At 36.6% G+C, this 20248-nt stretch overlaps 1 long non-coding RNA gene across 3 annotated transcripts in view; it reads left to right on the forward strand.

Annotated features, from left to right (window-relative positions):
* LOC310899360 overlaps positions 1–20248 on the forward strand; it is a 90800-nt gene that overhangs the window by 13432 nt on the left and 57120 nt on the right. For all 3 annotated transcript variants that reach the window (XR_014584238.1, XR_014584239.1, XR_014584240.1), the window contains exon 2: positions 17473–17549. This is a non-coding gene — a long non-coding RNA (uncharacterized lncRNA). The remainder of the gene's footprint in view (positions 1–17472; positions 17550–20248) is intronic.

Consider the following 20248-nt stretch of genomic DNA (forward strand, 5'->3'; position numbering starts at 1 on the left):
AAAGAGTGGAGAAGAAACTCCTCCTGGTTATATCACACTGGAATTTTTAAGATGAACATAAAATCCACGAAAGTGGTATTTCAATAGAAACTGAAATAATTGCCTCTGTATTTCACTTCTGTCATCCTTCAAAGCTGCAAAGTGGTAAGAAATTACAGCATTAATGCTCACAGCAAAGCTGAATGAAAATTGACTCTGTTTCTAAGGAGGGATATCCAGTGCAGTAATGCTGCTGTAAAGTAAGCAGTTGGAATTACATTTGTGGAGTTTATAACCTGAACCCAAACAACCTGAATCCTTTCAATGTTCCACTTCTGTGCTCATATTTTAATATCTCTGATGCTGATATTACTCTAATTTTATGGGCTTGAGGGAATGCCTGCACTAGTTGGAGTGCTTTCAAAAACGAAGGCTTTATTTTTAGGTCAAATGAATTTGAGGCAGAAAAAATCTAGACGTGAACTTGGTAATTAACTAGTTTTGAGCAATGAGTGCCACATCTGAGGAGGGAAATGAGTTGGGATTCTTATTTTGGTTGTTACTGAATATGTGGGGACGTTAGTCTGTGTATTATGCTTATATTGATATCACAAATTTTTGCATACTAATAATGTAGAAAGCAATAAAATATGGAAAATATCAGTTATTTGTGCATAGCAAGAACATAATTAACTGCATAAGGTTATTAGCAACTTCTGGTGAAATGTTAATGGAGAAAGAGAAAACAAAAGTGCTCTTTACAGGAAAAAGCATGTCATTTTACCATTCATTCTCTACAACATCTAGCACTAATCCTGATCGTGCCTTGAAGGCATGGCTATTAAATGGTGTCATTGCATTAATACTAGTAATTTAGATTTTTTCAATAGGCTGCAGCTGATGGTAGCAAGGCAATCAAAGGGTCTGTCTAATTCTCAGTTAATCTTGTATTTGAATTATTTTAAAACTTGGATTATGTTAAAGAGGCTCCTGGGCCGAAAGGGAGATGGCAAGAGATGTCTACTGGGAGGAAGCTGTGATGTTCTCCATGTCATCCATTCTCCCATAGTCTTGTGTCAGCATAGGGATGAGCAGTCATGAGATAACATGAGCAAAGTGCACAAATGTTTTAGTGAAAAGTTACTAGCTTTGTTTTACTGTTTTTAGGTCTTAGAGAATATTCTAGACTTAAATATAGTTCCTGTTCCTAAACAAAAGGAGTGCAAGTACAATAAAAAAAGCCTTCATCCTGTTGAAATATTCTCAGGAAGAAACAGCGAAAAAAAGTTTGAATCTTCATGAGTTGATGAACAGTTTGTTGCTCTTAAGTGTGCATTTCTTTATCTACAAGATAAGGTAATCAACATCCCAACATCTTTAAGTACCTTAAAAACTAAAAGGATATATCCCCTCTAATATCAGTGCTTCAAAAAGCTATTTTTTTCTAAGAAAAATATTTATTATGGAGATTTATTTTACTTTTTTTACGTATCATGTGAAGTCTGCCCTTTACTTATCAGGTCCCGTGGGACGAGGTACATCTCTCTTTGTGAAGTGATATGCTGAAAGTAATGTTTTATGCTATGAAGTGCTCCTAGAAGAAATGAAGGTGTTTTTTAAACTTTTTCTAATAGTAAGAAACTGAGCAGTGGGAATTCTTTTCCCAGTTTCCTACAGAACTTCTTTAAACCTCACAAGAAAATAAAAGTACTGCATGCAATATGCAGGGAAAATAAAAGTTAATAGACATGCAAAGGAAAACCCATCTACAACCTCTACAGCCAAGAGATCCTCAAATTTCTCTTGAAGATGAGACAAAGTAATTTAAAAGTTCATCTAACCAGATTTAAAGATTAAAAGTTTATATAAAATCTACTGATGTTGGTTGGACAGCTTTCTCAATATTAAGTTTGTAATTAGTTGACATGACCTTGTCTTCCAGATGCAGTTACCTTCTTATCGCTATACTGTTATGCTGAAAATCTGCATTATCTCCCATGCAGTATTATCTCTTCATATTGAAAGCAACATTAATACCTTCATTTTTAGCCATCATAAATCAGATCTTTTTTTCTAGTTGTTGAAAAAGATCTTGAAGTGATTTTATAGCAGAACTCCAATCAGATAATGCTAATCTGTACGGAGTACAGCAATGCATTCACAGGAGAAAATATTAATATTGCAGTTCACCCCAGAGGTGACTGCATTTCAATTTGATAAATTGTTTATCATCATGGAATCATATCTGTCAAGCTTCGAATCTATTTTGGGGACTTTGGAAAGAATGAATTTCTACAGGCATGGTTCATTGCCATTTACAACAATATGCCAAATGGCACATGCTCTATTAGACATAGTCAAAGAAGATTAATTGTCATGTTTGGCAGAAAAATCAAAAACTTTTTATTAATTGTTTTCACTTCATGGGCTTGTCACAATGGGACAATCCTGGAACAGCCATAGAGCATTCTTGCAGCAATGGGAATATCTTATCTTTTCAAGCATGAGGCGCCTGAATCAGCTTCCATTGACATCAGAGGAAAAGTTAGTGAACTTGCATCATCATAAAATGGCTGTAACAGCTTATTCGACCTCAGAGTTTTGCTGTTGTGAGAACTTGAAAATCATCCAAATTGCAAAACATTCAGTTCAAGGTTCATACTTCTTGCACTGGCAGATTACATAGAGTTAACTATGGCTTTAATATATAGAATGCTTAAAATATAACTTGGATTGTGCAGAATTCTCAAGTCCTTAGAGATTTCATGAAACGTGATGCATGAATGGTCTTTAACCTTGGAAGTGGTAAACTGGTATCCAGATATAACAAAATACCTTAATGTTTGCCTCAACTTATTTAGTCTTTTTTTATAAATCTCTACACATATATGCATGTGTATACATAAAAGTAAGCTTTATTTATTTTTGTCCATTATAAATTGACATTTTTACTGCCCAAAAGGGATTTGTCTTTGAAGATATACTTTGTAATACACCTTCATCCTTCCACTGAAGTGAACTGCCTGTGCATCTATAAGAAATAAGATGCTGTCATTTGCTTTACTGAAAGTGTTGGTTAAACTAAATTTCTACACGAGACTTTAAACCAGAAGTTATATAACCAAAATATATTCAGCATTTCAAGACCAGATGGCTTCTGTGGTTTTTCAAAATGTATGTTCTCTACTATAACAACTTCTGGAATTTTTGCTTATAACTTGAGCAGAAGCTAAAACCAGTGCTATATTTGAGTTGGAAGGGACCTTAAAGGTCATACGGTTCAATCTCCCCTGCCATGAGAGTGTACATCTTGTTAATCAGTTTCTTGCTGCATCAGTTACAGATTCAGTTTTGAACTGCCCTAAATGTAGCTCATAACAGTTTTGTTTTCTCTGACTTGGCTTCAGGCAGCATGTGGAACTGGCTGTGTCTACACTTCAGGACAGGTGCAGTCAGCACAGTAACTCTCATCCCTTGTTCCCTGCCTAACCTGAAGAGGAAGAAGCACAGAAACCACATGCACAGCTGCTTTGCCATATGTCTGGGTTTTCTGCTGTAGACAACTGAAGTACGTGTTCATACCTAATCCTGACATACAGCTGGGCTGTGGTCAGCATATGCACTCCAGTGCTGAAGCTGAGGCATAGCCAGTAAAGCTCAAGGCTCCAAAATAGTGCATTTTTCTTTTTGCATGAGCAACCAAGATGTTTGACAGCCTTCAAAATAATGTCTGAGCCTTATTTATCTATGAATATTCCTGTGATGCAAAAAATCCAGCATTGGCCTTAGAATATATAACATATGTCAAAGAATGTTAAAAGCAAACTGTAATATTCAATTTTATTTAAACAGCAAAAGCACTGTAATAGAGTCTCATGAGAGATCCTAATATTGGCTGTTTCCTTACAGTTTCAGGACAAGTGAAGGAAAGTGTATTTGTCTCATACTTTCTCTTGAAACTGTGCTTCTTCCATGGCTTGCTTTCCAAGTGTTCTTGTCTCAGCTACAAAATTCTTGCTTTAAAGAACCAATTTCATCTCACTTAATATAAATGCTCTTATAAGAGTTAGCAGATTAGGGGAAAAATTTGTACAGAGCTGCTGTTTCCTAGAATACTCAAGGAATTCTTGTCAGTTGCCTTAACTGCGTAAGTGGTCATATTTCTTTTTTTCACAATCTTTTCATATTTTTTGTGAACTTGACAGTGGCCTTCATTTCATGTTTGGCAATGACACTATTAACCCTCACAAACATTAGTGAACAGTTTCCTTACGTATGTGGGATGTAAGGTATAGTGAGAAGTATCTGAAATTAAGGCCTAGACAGGACCTTCTTGGCAGGTAGGTGAGCTGTTGCACATACACCAGAGGTACAGGTGGTTTCTTTGGAAGTGTTTTGTTTTCCTAGGATCTGTTTATCTATTATGGTCCTATTTTGTGCTGATTAAGGCGAGATGGTAAACACCGAAGTAGCAGTAATTGCATTTTCATGGCTTTACGCAACAGACAATGACAGAGAGAACCAGAAATGAGGAGCCAGCAGTGGAGTATAAGGAAGTCCTAGAAGTCTGCAAGAAGAACGTAGAAGATGCCATGCTGCTGACTGGCACTTCTGGGCAGAGCCATGTGCACTGACTGGGCAATGCAAAAACAAGTTTCACAACTCCCAACAACTAGAAGTGCCAATTAATGTAATTCTATTCCGATGAGCCTTGTGGAAATAATTATATCTGCATCTCCTCTCCTGGGAAATACTAAGGAAGATTACAAGTCTCTGGAGGACAAAGTTTGTAGCCATCTGTTATGTAGGTTATCTCAGACTCTCTTACTCTGCCTTGAACTAGCTGAGGACTTTGCCATGTACTTTTCTTTTTAACTTGCGTAACAGTCCAAATTTTAGAGTTCAATGATATCAACTTTAATAGTTTAAATATTGTTGTGGAAATTAGGTTATTCCCAGGTTTATTCTGTATTTTACAAGTCAACAGTTCATATTACTTAACCTGTGTCTAGAGGTAAAGAGGAACGATGACTTTAATATTAGTAAGATTCTGGAGTGAATTCAGCAGATGGACTAACCCCCATGAGCTGTCTCACAGTAGGATTGATTCCTCTGCTCTTTTTTGAGGGGACCTGTAAGTAGAGAGGTCAGATGTTTTACAACTCTCCCATTTGCTAGCACAGACCGCTTGTTGTTGGGTTTGTACTTCCAAAGCCCTTTTGTGCAGTGCAAACATGCAATTTTTATGTAATGACTTGAAAGTCTTAACACTAGATACGTTGCATATTTAACTGATCATTTTACACTGTCTATAAGTCTAGATTTGTCCCTTGACCCTACTGTGGCATGAAACCCTGAAATCTTGAAATCCCTGTAACTAGAGGGCAACAACAAGTAGAGGGCTAGCCACTGGAGGGCTACTACATTATAGGGTGAATACAAATTACACCAAGGTCTGAGCATCTTGATGCTATTACATTCTGAAACAGGGACTCAAAGCAGGATGATATATTTGTACTAGGAAATATTGGATTTGAGGGTTTAGATTTCAATTTTAAATTGGGAGTGAAAGACAAATTATATCTGACATCATGGTATTGTTGAGAATGGCAATATCTTCCATTGAATGCTTAAAATCAGCTTTCCCTGTATATTTTGATGCAAATAGCCAGCAATAGCTTTTTTTTTGTTCGTTTGTTCGTATCTTTTCAAGAGTTAATTCTAAAGAATGCCTTAGCATCACTTCCAAAATGAAATTGTCAGGAGTCAAAATTATTATTCCTTTCCTACTGCTGTTTCATCCACTGACTTCATATGGTAAGCACCCTTGGTCTGATCAAATGTTGCCTGACCTGTAACCTTTGCTTTTGTAGCCCCATATGAGGCAAGAGCTGAAAAACAAATGTCAGAATTTCACACCTACGCATTGATTTTGTAGGAACTGTTTCTAAATGAAGTAATACATTCTGAAGATCATTTGAATTAATATTTAAAAGACACACCACATGTTCTGCTGTTCTAAGGCTATATTCTGAATGAGGAGAAATAGTTATTTTTGTTTTGGGAACTGCTTTTTGGCTGGAGGAAAAATAGCCTTTCTGTCACTGAGAACAGTAGCTGATTAGATCTCAGATAAAAAACCCAATGTGTACTTAATAATTCCATGAAACAGATCATATTGGAGGCCAAATGTGTGTAAAACAGATTATACTTGTTTGTATAAAGTAAACACTTCTGTTTCCCATAAGTGCAGACAGCTGTGAGTGTAGGTTTAATTCCCCTTCACTTCCAGGCTCTAACCACCCAAAATATTGTTATGCTCAAAGCTTTCATGAACAAACTTAATATAAAATGATACCCTGAGTAGTTTAAAAAAAATGAATCAAGTGATAGCAGTTTGGAGGAGGAGGATGGCTATGAGTACACAGAATGTCATAGGAATAGTTCTTATCAACACAACTGAAGGTTTTGAGTGGGGTTCAAACAGTGGCTGGAAACCACAAGTCGTAGTCTTAGTCATGCACAGTGGAGGTACTGTTAACCTGAGTTCCTTGGCTGTATTTCTTTCAAGAAATGAAACATTTTTGCAGGCTATTGATCAGGATTTTAGGTATGCAATGTACTTTTATTTTTAAAAATGATTGCCTTTGTTAGGCTAATACACATTTGAAAAAAAAAATCAAATTATATATAAATTAGAAAGAAAAGGCCTGAAGTTATAGCCATTACCGTTCAACCTTAACTGCTTTCAGCTAGTTGAGGTGATGTGAGCAAGTACTTGCTATCTATGAGAATATCCTGGGTGTAATTTGTGAATATGTAGGGGACAGCCAAGACTGTTCCTGTACAACGGCAATATTAGATTCAGAAGCTTATTCGAAGAGTTGGCACTGCCTCAATAGCTGCTTACGGCAACAATGTACATGGATTTTATACATTATTTTATATGACCTACATAAGATCTACTCTGTATAACGATGCTCTCTATAGTGAATGGAGTGTTGTATTATTCATAGGGGGCTTGCAAAAACATAATTGTGAAGAAATAGCTGATGTTTGACTCATTAAGGCTATACATTTTAAAAGAAAGCCAACATTTAAATTGATCATTTAATCACTGTCATGTATCACTGAAAGAATCTTCCATTATGTGTGTTTGAACAAATGACCTCTAAATGAGGATATTCTGAAGTGGAGCAAGAGAAGGTATTAAGGTCTCAGCTGAAGTACAATTTCTTAAAAACAGTTGTACCATGATGTTAAGACACAGCTGCAATTTTTAGCACTCTAGGCATGTTATTTTGTGGTAACTTTTTTTGTCACCTAGAAAAAGTTGTGTCTCTAAGGTGGTGGGGTAGCTGAGCTCTAGGTATCACCAGGGGAGTGCTGAACAGAGACAGTCTGCTGAACATAGTAAACTACCCTCTTTAACTTCTTACACCAGAGCTAACCTATGCTGTAGCATGCACAGCATGAAAAAAAGCCAATGGATACAAAAAAAAATGAACAGTCAAGAAAGGAAGAAATATATGGTCCCATAATGCTCATTCCTCACCTTCCAAATACTTCTGTGTGTGTGCAAGAAGTAGTTCTGAATTAAAGATGACTAAGTTACATTAATGAAATGTAAGAGTTGTCTAGAAAATGGTAGCTTTTTCTGCCATGACAACACAGCACAACAAAGATCTGTAGCAACAGAGGAAAGATTAAAATGCAAACTTCAGTGCATAGAAAAAACATGCATGATTATAATATTCTTGTCTTCACTGCTACATTTTTTAGGAAAAGAGTTAAGTCAGATCTCTAAGCCTTGTTTGTATAACTCTTTGCAGAGAATTTTCTGAGTACCTTTCTCCTTTCTGTTCACCAACAGAATTTGCAAGAGAGGTTTCTTAAACTGAGTCTCTGTGGAATTACCTGCTTGCTTGTATTGTGAGCACGATGTTCGGTGTCCTGTATGGAAAGCTGAGGAAAGGGGAGATACTCCTATTTTATTGTTATGATATTTTATTCATACCTTTTTAAAGGAACTTTAAATGTATTTAAATATATTGAATCATGAAAGTGATGTCAGCAAGACTTGTGGGAAGGTTGTTAAGGCTTTGGGCTTTGACTCCCTGCCTAATAGACACCACGCTAAGTGAGTAGACAAATGTGTTCGTATTTGTCACAGACAGTGAATTAAGATAGAAGGTAATCTCATCTCTGAATACTTCTTTAGATACTCAGTATTAATTCTTTATCACAGATTTATTTGCAGAATTCTTGTTGCCTGGACAACATCAACGATCTGCAGAATATAAACTCTGGGAGGTTGGCTACACTTTGGGTCTTTGGTTTCTAGTTTTCACGTAAGAGAAAACAAAATGCATACCCACTTAGAGCATGCATTATTCTAACTGTACAGGATTATCATCTTGTACACTAAATTACCAAAGCTCTTTGCCTATGTGAGATTTCTTATAAGCAGGAAACTTAAATTACGTGCATTCTGGTTACTGTTTCATAGTAAGATCAGTTTCTAGCAGATAAATATTTTGCCAGTCTCAGAAGGCATTTTTGAAGCTTATTTGTCCCCTGTTCTTTTTATTCTGTTATGTTTGTTGGAAATGGCTTCTCACTCCTTTATGATTGCTTGTCACTTAAGTCACAACAAGAGATCTGGATGAAAATGGCAGAATGGAAAAAACAGCATTTCAATGGCTTTTTTGTAATATTGTACAAAACTGGCTGGCCACCTCTTCCTAATTTATAGTAAGGTTGGTTCAGCACAAGCTGATTTGGAGAAGTTTTGAAAGTGTGAATTTTAATTTTTTTCTGATGAATGTATACATGATTCATTTTGAACTTTAATCCAGCCATCATTGAAGTCTCTGGTGATACTGCCATCAATTCCTATGGTGCAGAAGTGGATTTATAACGAGCTATTTAACATGTCACTTATCTAAATTGTCACAGCTTGAAAGGTGTAGTAAAAGACTGGTGGGGTTTTAGAGTGACTGAAGGGCCTGTAAATGTAATCAAAGAGACCAAATTGTGTGTGAGAGGCTGTTTTATCTCAGTGTCTTTCATCTACAGAAACCTGATGGAATTTCAGTAGCTTCTGGCATACAAAAACACATAGTCAAATGCAGTGTTTGGAATGACTCTTCAGAATAAAACCAGACAGATGAGGAGCTTTACTGCTAAGCAGCTACAATTCAGGAGTTCTAAGTTCTTCAAGTTTTGTAACAAAACTTCTGATGCAAGTATTGTTTGTAAGCTATTTCTAACTTGGTTTTCTTATCTGCACAATAATGGGCTCCTATCTTGGAAAAGATCTGAGAATGTACTCTATTATTTACGATGTGTTTTGAAAGAGATGATAGTGATGAATAAGATAAATCATGAAAGCTGTATATAGTTGGTGTGTATTAACAGATTTCCTTTCTGTCTCCTGATCTTAATGTGTTGTTCAGAATTACGTAATTACATACACCTGATCTCAAATGGAATAAGCTTGCTTATTTCAGGAGTTTCTCTCATTCTCTCAGCTTCTAAAATTAAATTTGATTAAATACATCCAAAGATATACTAGTTAAACAACAGCAACAACAACAAAAAAAACCCACCATATTTTCTTAAAACAAACAAAAAAAATCAATTCCTGATGAAACATGGAACAACTTGTAGCAATTGTTAGGCTAGGTATGTATCCTGTTGCAGTAAATGAGGTGTGAAAAAAGTGACTTCATCTTCTTTCCAAAAGACTTAATTATAAACACTCAGGGTGATAGCATACACAATATATTTATTGTTCTTTTACCACAAACTGTCAGCAGTGACCTGCAGCAATGTGGGAAGAGCTGCAGTGTATGTTACACAGAGCTGACCTTGGAATTGCCAGAAGTTCTGAGCAAAAAATAACTTTAAGTTAATGGGAAAACTTTTATATAATATTTTTCCTTGAATTAAGGGATTCTAAAAACTAGTTCAGGAACCAGAACAACAGCAATAATCAAAACTTGGCCAGATTCCTTCATGTCTCTTCAGCCCCAATGGATATTGAATTGTGGAGGAGTTAAAGTTTCATAGGCTGGCTCTGCTACAGAATTTCATTTTTATTAATAATAAATGAGATGTCAGTGAATGAATCATCTAGAGTATTATTCAGCATCTTCGGGCTTTGCATTATCTTCTTTTCTGTTATATATGTTCTGTATAAATGTGTTCAGTGCAACTGCCCATGTTGGTTTAATGCGTCTGTCGTGTGTTTATAAAATAATGGATAAATTATCGCTTTCTCACCTTTGTTTTGAGATTTCAACCTAAATTTCTTTTGATGGTTTCTTTCCCTGTATTCAGATATGGTGCTGCACCATGTTACTCTCCTGGCACCAGTTCTCTTGGCAGGTAGGCCATCTCTCCTCTCACCATCTTATCTGCTGTTAATCTAAAATTTTAATTGACAAAATTTTCTTAAATTAGGTTTTCCTTGTGCAGAAAACATTTCTTAGGAAGACAGTTCCATGGAATGTTAAAAATTCTAGGAATGCTTTAGAGTGATTTAGAGGCAGTATATTTTTTTATCATTGATTTGTTTGCAAAATGAACAAGCCAATAGAGTTAGGATTTTTAAATACACATAATGTATTTGTCTGTAGTAATGGGCACGGAACCAGATCTGTTTCTTCATCTTACAACGTGTTATCAGTCCTATGAGCTAAATGCCTGTATCCAAGAAAACTGAAAAAGAGGAAGGAAAGATATTTTTCCTAAAAGCTAAATCTTTCCCTTTTCCATGGGCTCTAACAAAGGATAATTGTAGTGTCAGTGGAGAAGACTGATCTGAAAAATCCCAACAATGTATTTTGCTATTACTTGTGTGTTTTTTTCTTAGGTGAAAGAACAGCCAACACTTCTGGAGACCATTCTGAGTAAACTCTGTGATAGGAAATGATGTTGAAATCATCTTTTAGACTTTTTAGGATATGTGACTAAGAAATTATAAAAACATAGGAGGATGTAAGTCAAAATGTGATAACACTGCTTGAGAAATGTAGTATAGAACTAGGCTTCGACAGGTTCAAAAGTTTCCAAGCCTTGTACTGACTTATTTATAAAACTGATAAAGGGTAAACAAGAGCGAACATGGATCTCAAATTTAGGGCTGTAAGCTCAAGGAAAATTGGCATCGATTGTGTAAAGCTTGGAATCCTTAAGGTTGTCTTAAAGGTGACACATCCAATTTCTCATCACTGGGCAAAACAAATGCCAAAAAAAAAATAATCCAACTCTGCCAACTGTTAAACTGCAGAATGAATTTGACATCAGAATATTCTGAACTTGTGTTCTTCATGGCAGTATCCAGGTGCATCTGGGCATAGAATATTATTTACAGTTACTTGCAAGAGTGTTTCTTGTTTCATTTGTGTGGTGTTTTTTGTTTGCTGTTTTTGTTTTCAACTAGAGTCATGCAGTGATTGTAAGTAATAAGGGTCAAATTTAGTCTAAACTGAGTCACTGCAGCACTGATATAACAGGAATGGCCAGGCCAAAGCCCAAGTGTTCAGGTTAACATTCAGGTTTAGAAAACTTACAAGTACAGTCTGGAAAAAAAAAAAAGCATCTCATTCTGGTAAACAAGAATTAAAATATATGAGGACAAGCCAGAATTTGATAGGAGATTCACTGATGGCCATTTGGCATCTGGATGACATTTTATTCTAGGTAATGACAAAACCACAAACAACTGAAATAAGTGGGTTTAGATGGCTTTTTCTTCCATACGGAGTTTTTGGGTTTGGTTATGTGCTTGTACTCTTCAAGCAATGAGTAAGAAGTAAAGAAGAAAGGTAGCAGTGTTGAATAGGGCAAATGCAACAAGAAGAAGATAATGAGGTAAACCTCATTTTTTTTAGTGTTCATACATTCATACACACATCGATGTGTATATATGTCTGTTATATATGTATGTGTATAAACATATTTAAATGTGTGTATATGTATACATCTCTTAGCCCCTGGTTTCATGGTAATGCTGCTCAAAATATCCTCAAATATGTCAGAAAAGTTACAGATGCAGCCAGTTAGTGGCTCTCATGGGTTATTGCTTAATCTGTTTTACTAGACCCAAAATAACTATCAGTCATGTGAGAGAAAAATGAAGTGCATCTTAAAACTTGCATTTCCAATTGCTAATCAAAATCATAGTTTGTTCTAAAGCCTCTTTAAAGTAAACATATATTTTTTTCCCCAGTCTTTGTATCTGACCCTTGAGGATTCTGTAGTATGACATGATGTATCAGTCTGTGCAAACAGGGAGAGGAAAGATGCCTGCCTCTGCCTTAATGGGTTTTTGACCTTCAGAAATAATAAGTAATGTTAGTCATGTGGGGCAGAAAAAAAAAAGGTAAAGAAAAAAATGATTCATTGTTTTGCTCAGTAAATGTATGTTCATTGCCAGTTTATAGATATTTTGTGCTGCTATCACAGTGTAAAAAAAAAAAGTAATAAAATAAGCTTGTCTATATAAACAAAAAGATTCCTTATAGCAGTTTCCAGTGTAAGATGCACTTTCACTCATTGAGCCTGGCTGTATTTTCAGATTGTCTTACTTTTAGCCACCCTGCTGTTAAGTGATGCAGAGGCAATCACTCACCACCTCCCCAAGCAGATGGATGCCCTTCCAGTCTCTCCACCCCCCACACTTTATTGCTGAGCATGGCATTATACCATGTGAAATTCCCATTTGGTCAATTTGGTCAGATGTCCTGGCTGTGCCCCCCAGGTTCCTGCCACCCCCAGCCTCCTTGCTACACTTGCAGCAACAGTGCTGGTGTTACCAATGCTATTTAATCACACACAGGAGCCAAACGGGCTCCTATGAAGGAAGTTAACTCCCTGCCAGCCAGAACAACTACAGCTCTTTTCTGTTCCTATCTCCCGTGGCTATGTATACTGATGATTTCTTGTTAGCAGCCTTTTCCCATTAACCATTTAAAAAAACAAACAACCAAACTGTTCTCATCCTCCCAGGCTTCTTTTCAAATATTTTTTTCCAATTCATCCATTTGTTTTGGATGTTGTCTTTTGTATTATTCTCTGAATGATTTTATTTCTTGTAAAATTCATTCTCCAATTGACTGACCAAAATAATGATCCATCTGAATGTGTATTAAAAAATCCCAACCTCATTAGGGTTTTTCTTTAACTCTGTATGCTACCTTTCTTTGCTGTCTTCCCTAACATTGGTCACTCGACACTGTTCTCAGTTGTCTGCACCAAAACATTTTTACGTGTTCTGAGCCTGATGTAATACAACTTAAGCAGCATGATTGAGTAGTTCATATTACTTTGTTTACTGTGTATTGCCTCGCATTTTATAATTCTGTATTTCATCTCGCACCAAAATTTCCCCAAAGAAATTAACTTCTCTCTTTTCAGCTATATCTCTGCTTGGTATTGATAAATCATACCAACTCCTGATTCAGAAAAGCTGTGTATTCAAGCTTAAATGTAAACATGCACCAGAAGCTAAAAGATATTGAAATGTGATTAAAGCTGACCCTGAATTTTCTGACTCATCAAGTTTCTAGACAGTAATATTCTCATGCTGCTGGTCAGAGGTCACATCACTTACATGCAAGTCCTTTGTCAGTCTGAGTTACGAGGTTTGCTGATACACCTAGAAGACTTAATATTCATGGACTATGACTGAACAACTCTGTTACTTTTTGTGTTCTGGATTTTCTGCTATAATATATATGATACTCCATTATAACAGTAACCTCAAATAAGCAACACATCTGGAATCAAAATATTTTATTTCCTCATTTTTTTCAGTGCATTTTCACTAAAAATCTCACTCCAATTTTGATCATCTGTAGCTCTTTCTGTAATACAGAAGGTTAGATATGCCTGTATGCACGTAAGTGCTTACAACAGAGAAGTAGTGTTCTGTATTTAATTTCAGAAATGCGAAGGATTTGATGAGATGGAGGGACAGTGTCTCACAAAGTCTGGGTAGAAGGTATTCTCTTCTGTGGGGAGTGAGTATGGGTAGTTGCTGAGTGGTGCTAATGACTGAGACTGAATTTGAATCGTGTCTCAAGACTCTTTAGTAGATCAGAACTGCTTTTTTTCCCCCTTCAGTAGGATAGGGAAGGTGATGTGCAGACGTGACAAGCTGTATGAGGTGTGATTGCAAGTGTTCATGATCAGACATAAGAATGGCAAAAGTGTCTGAAATCTCATGCTACTTCAATCCCTGCCTTGCTAGGTAAATTCCCATCTGTGATGCTGCAGGCCACACATGGCCCATTAAGTGTTTTATGTAGTATTATGGGTAAATTTACTTTCCAGCTTCCCACAGGTAGAAGGCATCACTGTTGCAAATTCAACTGCAAGTATTTTAGTGGGGTGTATCTCTGCTTTTATCATGCAAATAAAAACATTCTTGATATAAATGATTTGAGCAGCTAGAGATCCCTGGGGAGGGCATGGGTATAAGGGGGTGGGAATGAGATCTATCTGCATCCCCAGCAGACTGCCAGCTTGCAAGTATGGTTTCACTGGTGGCACTGCTTACTTTGCTTGGTAGGGAAGAGCTGGGAGAGGGAAGAGTCTCTAGAAGGGGTTTTAAAGTGGGTAAGAGTCTTTAAGGAGGACTTGTTACCCTGTCTGTTTAGCATATATTGCTGGGAAGGAGGTATCATCCTCTGTCCTTGCCTGTGTAGTGCATGCTATACTTTGGGCACAATCAGTAACTTGGCATCCTCAAAGCCATAGCAGTTTTCAAGGTCCTCATGAGCATTTGTTCTGATGACATCTTGGTTATCACTGTACCTCCTGGCAGAAAAAGTAAACACCTCTAAAATCCTCCTGCATGTTACCTCTGGAGGTCCTAGTATGATTTCTGAGATAAAGTGGGTTGATGCACAATGTTGTCTGGGGGCCTTTTTCAGGCTGCCCCCAAGCCAAGCTGGAGTGTAAGCTGGTTTAAGTGATGTAGTTGAAGCCATAGACTGATAGTAGGGAGTATTCAGAGCACATATTTCTGCATGTGCATAATATAAATTGTTTCCTTCGTATACTAGAAAATGGAACAGCGATTTTGGCTATTATTTTGCAAATAAATTTGCTGGGAAGATGAATACAAACCAATTACAAATATGCCATTCTTAAGCTGGTTCTTGTTTGAAGGCTTTGCCAGCTCAGTAATTGCTCTCAAACTAATCAGTTATACAAATTATCTTTGAACAAATTAGAGTAAACTGCTAACCTGATTTCCTGATTATTGTCCTTTTATGTTTTCATAAAGCTTTTAGATTAATTAATTCACAGATGAACATAATTTTACAAGCACAGTGGATGCTTTCTGGAAAACAGTCGTTAATCATTATAATGTATGACCTCAATCATGTCTTGTGTCTTAAGGATATGCTTTTATATTAGTAATTAATGTTAACTTGCAGTGTGTTTCACACTTAAAGAATTACCCTTTTAACTTGCTTTTTGTTTGTAAAAGGCAAATAAAATTGACTTACAGACTTCCCATAGTAGCTTCCTCCTAAGCTGTTTGACTGTCAGAAATAGATGGTGGAAAATTCAAGATACTGTCTGTCATTTATTAGCTGTGTGGAGGATGGGGGTTTGAAGCAAAATATTCTTCCTGTATCAGTGTCAGTACATATGGAGCACGCTATGCAGTATACTGGACTGTGCATTTTGGGGACCGAATGTGTCTGCCGGGTTGGTTGTGCATTTCTCCCAAGTCCTTAGTGAGTTCATCATTCAACCCCAGTTTGATTGTTAGTCTGAAAACTGGTTCTTTATCTTTAGCGTCATGCCTGCAAATGTCAGATTGTTCTGCAGTTAAAAGAAATACATATATGTAAAGTCATTTTGAAAACTTGCATGTATGGATGCGTATGCATGTCTGTGTGTTTTACCTTTCTTTCTGGGTTTGGTAGGCAATCTGCTGGCAGGCTGTTTCTGACTGTGTGACCTTGAGAAATCCTCTTAAGATATCTCCTCTCAGCTTCCTTAATTTTTAATAGAGGTACTGATGCCTGCATGCCTTGTGTTCTGCAGATTCATGCGTGAAAGAATGCATCTTGTATGTGTGTACTTACCTACAGAATCAATGGAGATATGTCTATTTATTTATTTTTTTAAACTCCTATTAAGGAATTCCAGCTACCTCTTATTTTGAAAAAACATAAAAATAAAAATCTAAGGAATTTCTGCAAAGTCTCTCCCAGTGACGTGTCTTGATTTTAAGTCAAAATGAATATGTGGAGTTTTAGTCACTTTATTCTACAAAGGTTAAGCTGTTTAGATGGTTGTAACTAGAGTGGAAATTGCTTGCTTGACAAATCTACATCCTTGATCACTGTGCTAAGATATCCTCTACTGCCAAATACAACTCCAGGTTAGGTAGAGTGGGAGTAGTTGGTTTCTGAAAGACTTCCATGGAATACATTTACTGTCTGTAGAAAAAAGTCCCTGTTTAAAGCTTGTGTTGCATATGTTGGCAATTCACAAGTTTTATGGTATATTTCAGCTAACAAGTTATTATCTGTCTTATTTTGATATAACATCCATGTGTTTCATTAAATCCAGTGTTTAGAAATCCAGTATTTAGTTTTCAATATGCTTGGTATATTCATTATAACAAGTTCCCCTATTTCCTCTCATATGAAACATAATAACCACAAATTCCCATACCTATACTGTACAAACCTTCAAGAAGGGGACGTTATAATGTTTAATGGGCGTTTCATGGAAGTGAGACCAAGACACATTAAAGGTTCTGGTCACTATAATGAGGCAGTGTGATGTCGCTTCCACTGAGCTGCTTGGTTTTGAACCAGCTGTTTGAAAATCTACCTAAAATATTCAATTTTAATGTAATAGATTGCAGAACAAAGTAACTATGGAGAAGCTCTTCTTACATCTTTGTTATAGTAATTTTTGTATACAAATGATTAAATAGGGAAGAGCAATTCTTGTGATTAAAACAATAAAAACAGCTACCCAGACTTTCTGATCAAATGACAACCATAGCCATCTTCAGACTAGTGACCAAACACATTTTAAAAAATAGAATAAAGTTCTTATGGTTGTTACCCTTTCACACTCTAACCCAGGTTATCTTGAGAGCTCGCAGCTTCGGTTCAGGATGGATGCTGGTGGGTAAGGAATATAAAGCAGGTTTTACTTGTTTTGAGTGTTTTATTATTGTCTTAATATCTGTTGCGCTTCTGAAACTAGATGTTGTTTTCAGTGTTTGAAAATCCTCTAAGAAATTAATTAAAGTCTGTTCTTCTAGAAAACATGTTTGCTAGGACAGAAGAGAGAATTTATTGAGCTTAATCCAGGGGGATTTTCCTGAACTAGAATTCACATGTAGGCCACAGTGGTACATGATATATAATACCCCCTAGGGTTCACTGATACAGTTTCAGTACTCATGATCCTTAATTCTAAAGAGTATTTTAATCTTTACAGCATTGTAAAAATACCCATGAGATTCCTGAATGTTTTTGAAGCTACAATGGATCTGAATCGTGAAATGGAACTCAAAGGTTTGTTCTCTTGACCCTCATTGTTTCACATGCTTATCATAATAAAATAATTCCTATTATATTTCACACATTATCTTTCATTACAATGGAGGAATGTGAATGTAGCCAGGGAACAGCTTCAGAAATCTGCAAGGTTGTTTTGTTTGTGTTTTTTGTTTGTTTGTTTGTTTTTTGGTATTCTAGCTCATCTTTGCAACTAAAGCAACTAAAGATTCAGGACTGTTTCAGAGGAGGCAGTGAAAGGGAGTGAAGGAGAAATAAATAAGTAACTACAGAAACCGTAGACTGATAAACAACTAGCTTCTTCCCTCTTGTATTACATTTTTCCTGTAGCACGTCAATTTGGGAAGTTATGTGAGTGGAAGCATGAAGTATGAATTCTCACTCCGTCTGTCAGTCCTGTTTTGTAATTCTCTTGGCTTAAAATATTCTTTCCTCTTTAATAATAGAGCAGTTTGGCAACATTAATACTGACTTCACCACATCTCTGGTTGCCATTTTATCTCAGACATGGCTGTAGCATTAAAAATGTTCAATGTTTTCTTTAAGATTTTTTTTAGCATTATTTAATGCTTAGGTGAGTTCGTTCGAGTCAGGATGTGCTTATACCTAGGTTATTTTGTGTAATATAACCTTTACTGGCATTATTTCATTGTTGGGGATGGGACTTTGTCTACTTTATGGGGATGGTTAAAAAAGGGTTATTGTTCTTCAATCCATTTAGTAAGTGAAAAGAGAAGGTTCTATATAATGCTCATAAACTTGAAGTAAATCTTTAAGAAAGCTGAGAAAGACAGGATGTGTATATAACGCTAGAGGAGATGCATGCGTGGAAGTGTTTATGACACGCGGTCTTCCAAGGCCTCATCCCTTTAGACTTTCTCTCATTACTTTGAGACCCAGTAAAACAGGATCCAGTCCTTTGGGGGAATCTGTTTCCTGATGAGACTTGAGCTACAGTTGCTGGATAACTGGGGGGGTATTCAGGAGAGGATCCGTGTATGCCTGTGCTGTAACTTCCTCACATTTTATTCAGCATCTGCTACAGCAGCCTGCAGGGCTAGATGGACCTTCAGTCTGGCTTTAGTAAGGTATTCTTATGAGGTCATTTGAAACTTCTCGGTACTCTGCACTTTTGACAAATTGAAGCTACTTGCTTGGCTGTCTGAATGGAGACATCAGAGCTGAAACGTGAAAGTCTTGTGTTGAAAATTCTCATCAGAGTTTCTTTCGAATAATGGTTTTCAAATATAATTGAATAAACCTTAGCATGAAAATGCTACAGAAAATGCATTAAGAACATAGAAACAAAAGGTTTTTAATTAATTAGAAGTGCTTTCTGAATTGGCAGATAACTTTTCCCTGGGGATCTCTAAAATTTGCATAAAATGCTCGGGTACACAGAACAGCATCTTACAACAAATCAGCGAGTTTTCTCTTTAGACTCAGTACAGCACAAAAAAAGATCTCTGAAGGAGTCAGCTTGCTGCCAAAATAATCTTCCAGTGTTCTTTCCTCATTTCTTCTGATTTTGTTGGTTCACTAGCTTATGAACATAATTTGTTCTTCTATGTTTTTGTGCTATCAAAAAGGATGAAAGATTGGAAGCATTGTGATACATTCCCTGAGAGCTCTCAGGGTTCAAGAGTGATCCACAGTATTTTGGTGTAGTTTAGATTTTTTTTTTCCTGGCTGAAAACACATCTGCCTCCCCTGACTACTGTAATAAGAGCTTTCCACCGGTGCATTATCCTCAGGATTCAGTGGGGAATTTGCTGTGGACCTGCATTTCTTGTTGAAATCCCAGCATTGCAGCTTACAGATCTATCACATGCTCTAGGCAAGAAATGCCACAAAACTGCTCTTTGCATAGTTCAGGCTGAGCTGAACTGCACCTCTAACCAACCAAAGCAGAGACTTACCCCTGCATCTGCAGTAGATAACCTATACAAGATATCACTTAAAAAAGAAGTTAAAACATACTGTACATACTGTATGCTAAGGTTAAATTAAAAGTCTGTATCTTTTTTTTCTTTTCCTGGTGGCAGTTCTCTAGCAGAGCTGCAGGTAGGGTTTCTGTATTTTGCATACCTTGTATCATGTTTGTGTGAGATAATGCATTGGTAACCCCATGACCTTCCATACCCTGAAAGCATCAGCCTCTCAGTATTTTCAAGGAAGCTTGTGATGTCAGATGAACTCAAAAGCAAGTGAGCAAACGGCACTGTATAGCATATGGGTTTCCTAGCCATCCCCACACCATTCAAAATGCAGTGGTATTAAACAGCCACCTAGTCTGTTCGTTTATATTAGGAGCATGTTTATAAAGTTCCTAAAGGGTTAGTGGGATATAATATGAATGAGTAATTTGAGTGCTAGTAACAGTGTAGCAGCATTTCTCCTGGGCTCCTTACATTGCTGATAAACCCTGGCAGAAGGCCAAGCTGTGCAGATCTTCGGAAATCTGGCTCCTTCTGCAGGATTATACTTTGTGCTGTATAGGCATCTCCTTACAGATTAAATTACTGCATGGTTGGTTTACCATATGAGGAGCACAGAGGAGTTAGACTACTACAAGAAACAAGCAGAGCTAATTTTATACTAACAGAGAACCTAATGCATATCAAATGTATCTCATGCTGCGTTAATGACATTGACTGTCCTATTACAAAAATACTTCCTGTAGCAAGCAACCTATT

Source organism: Anser anser (genome assembly GCF_964211835.1).
Source record: "Anser anser genome assembly, chromosome: 4".
In the NCBI taxonomy this organism is placed as follows: Eukaryota; Metazoa; Chordata; class Aves; order Anseriformes; family Anatidae; genus Anser; species Anser anser.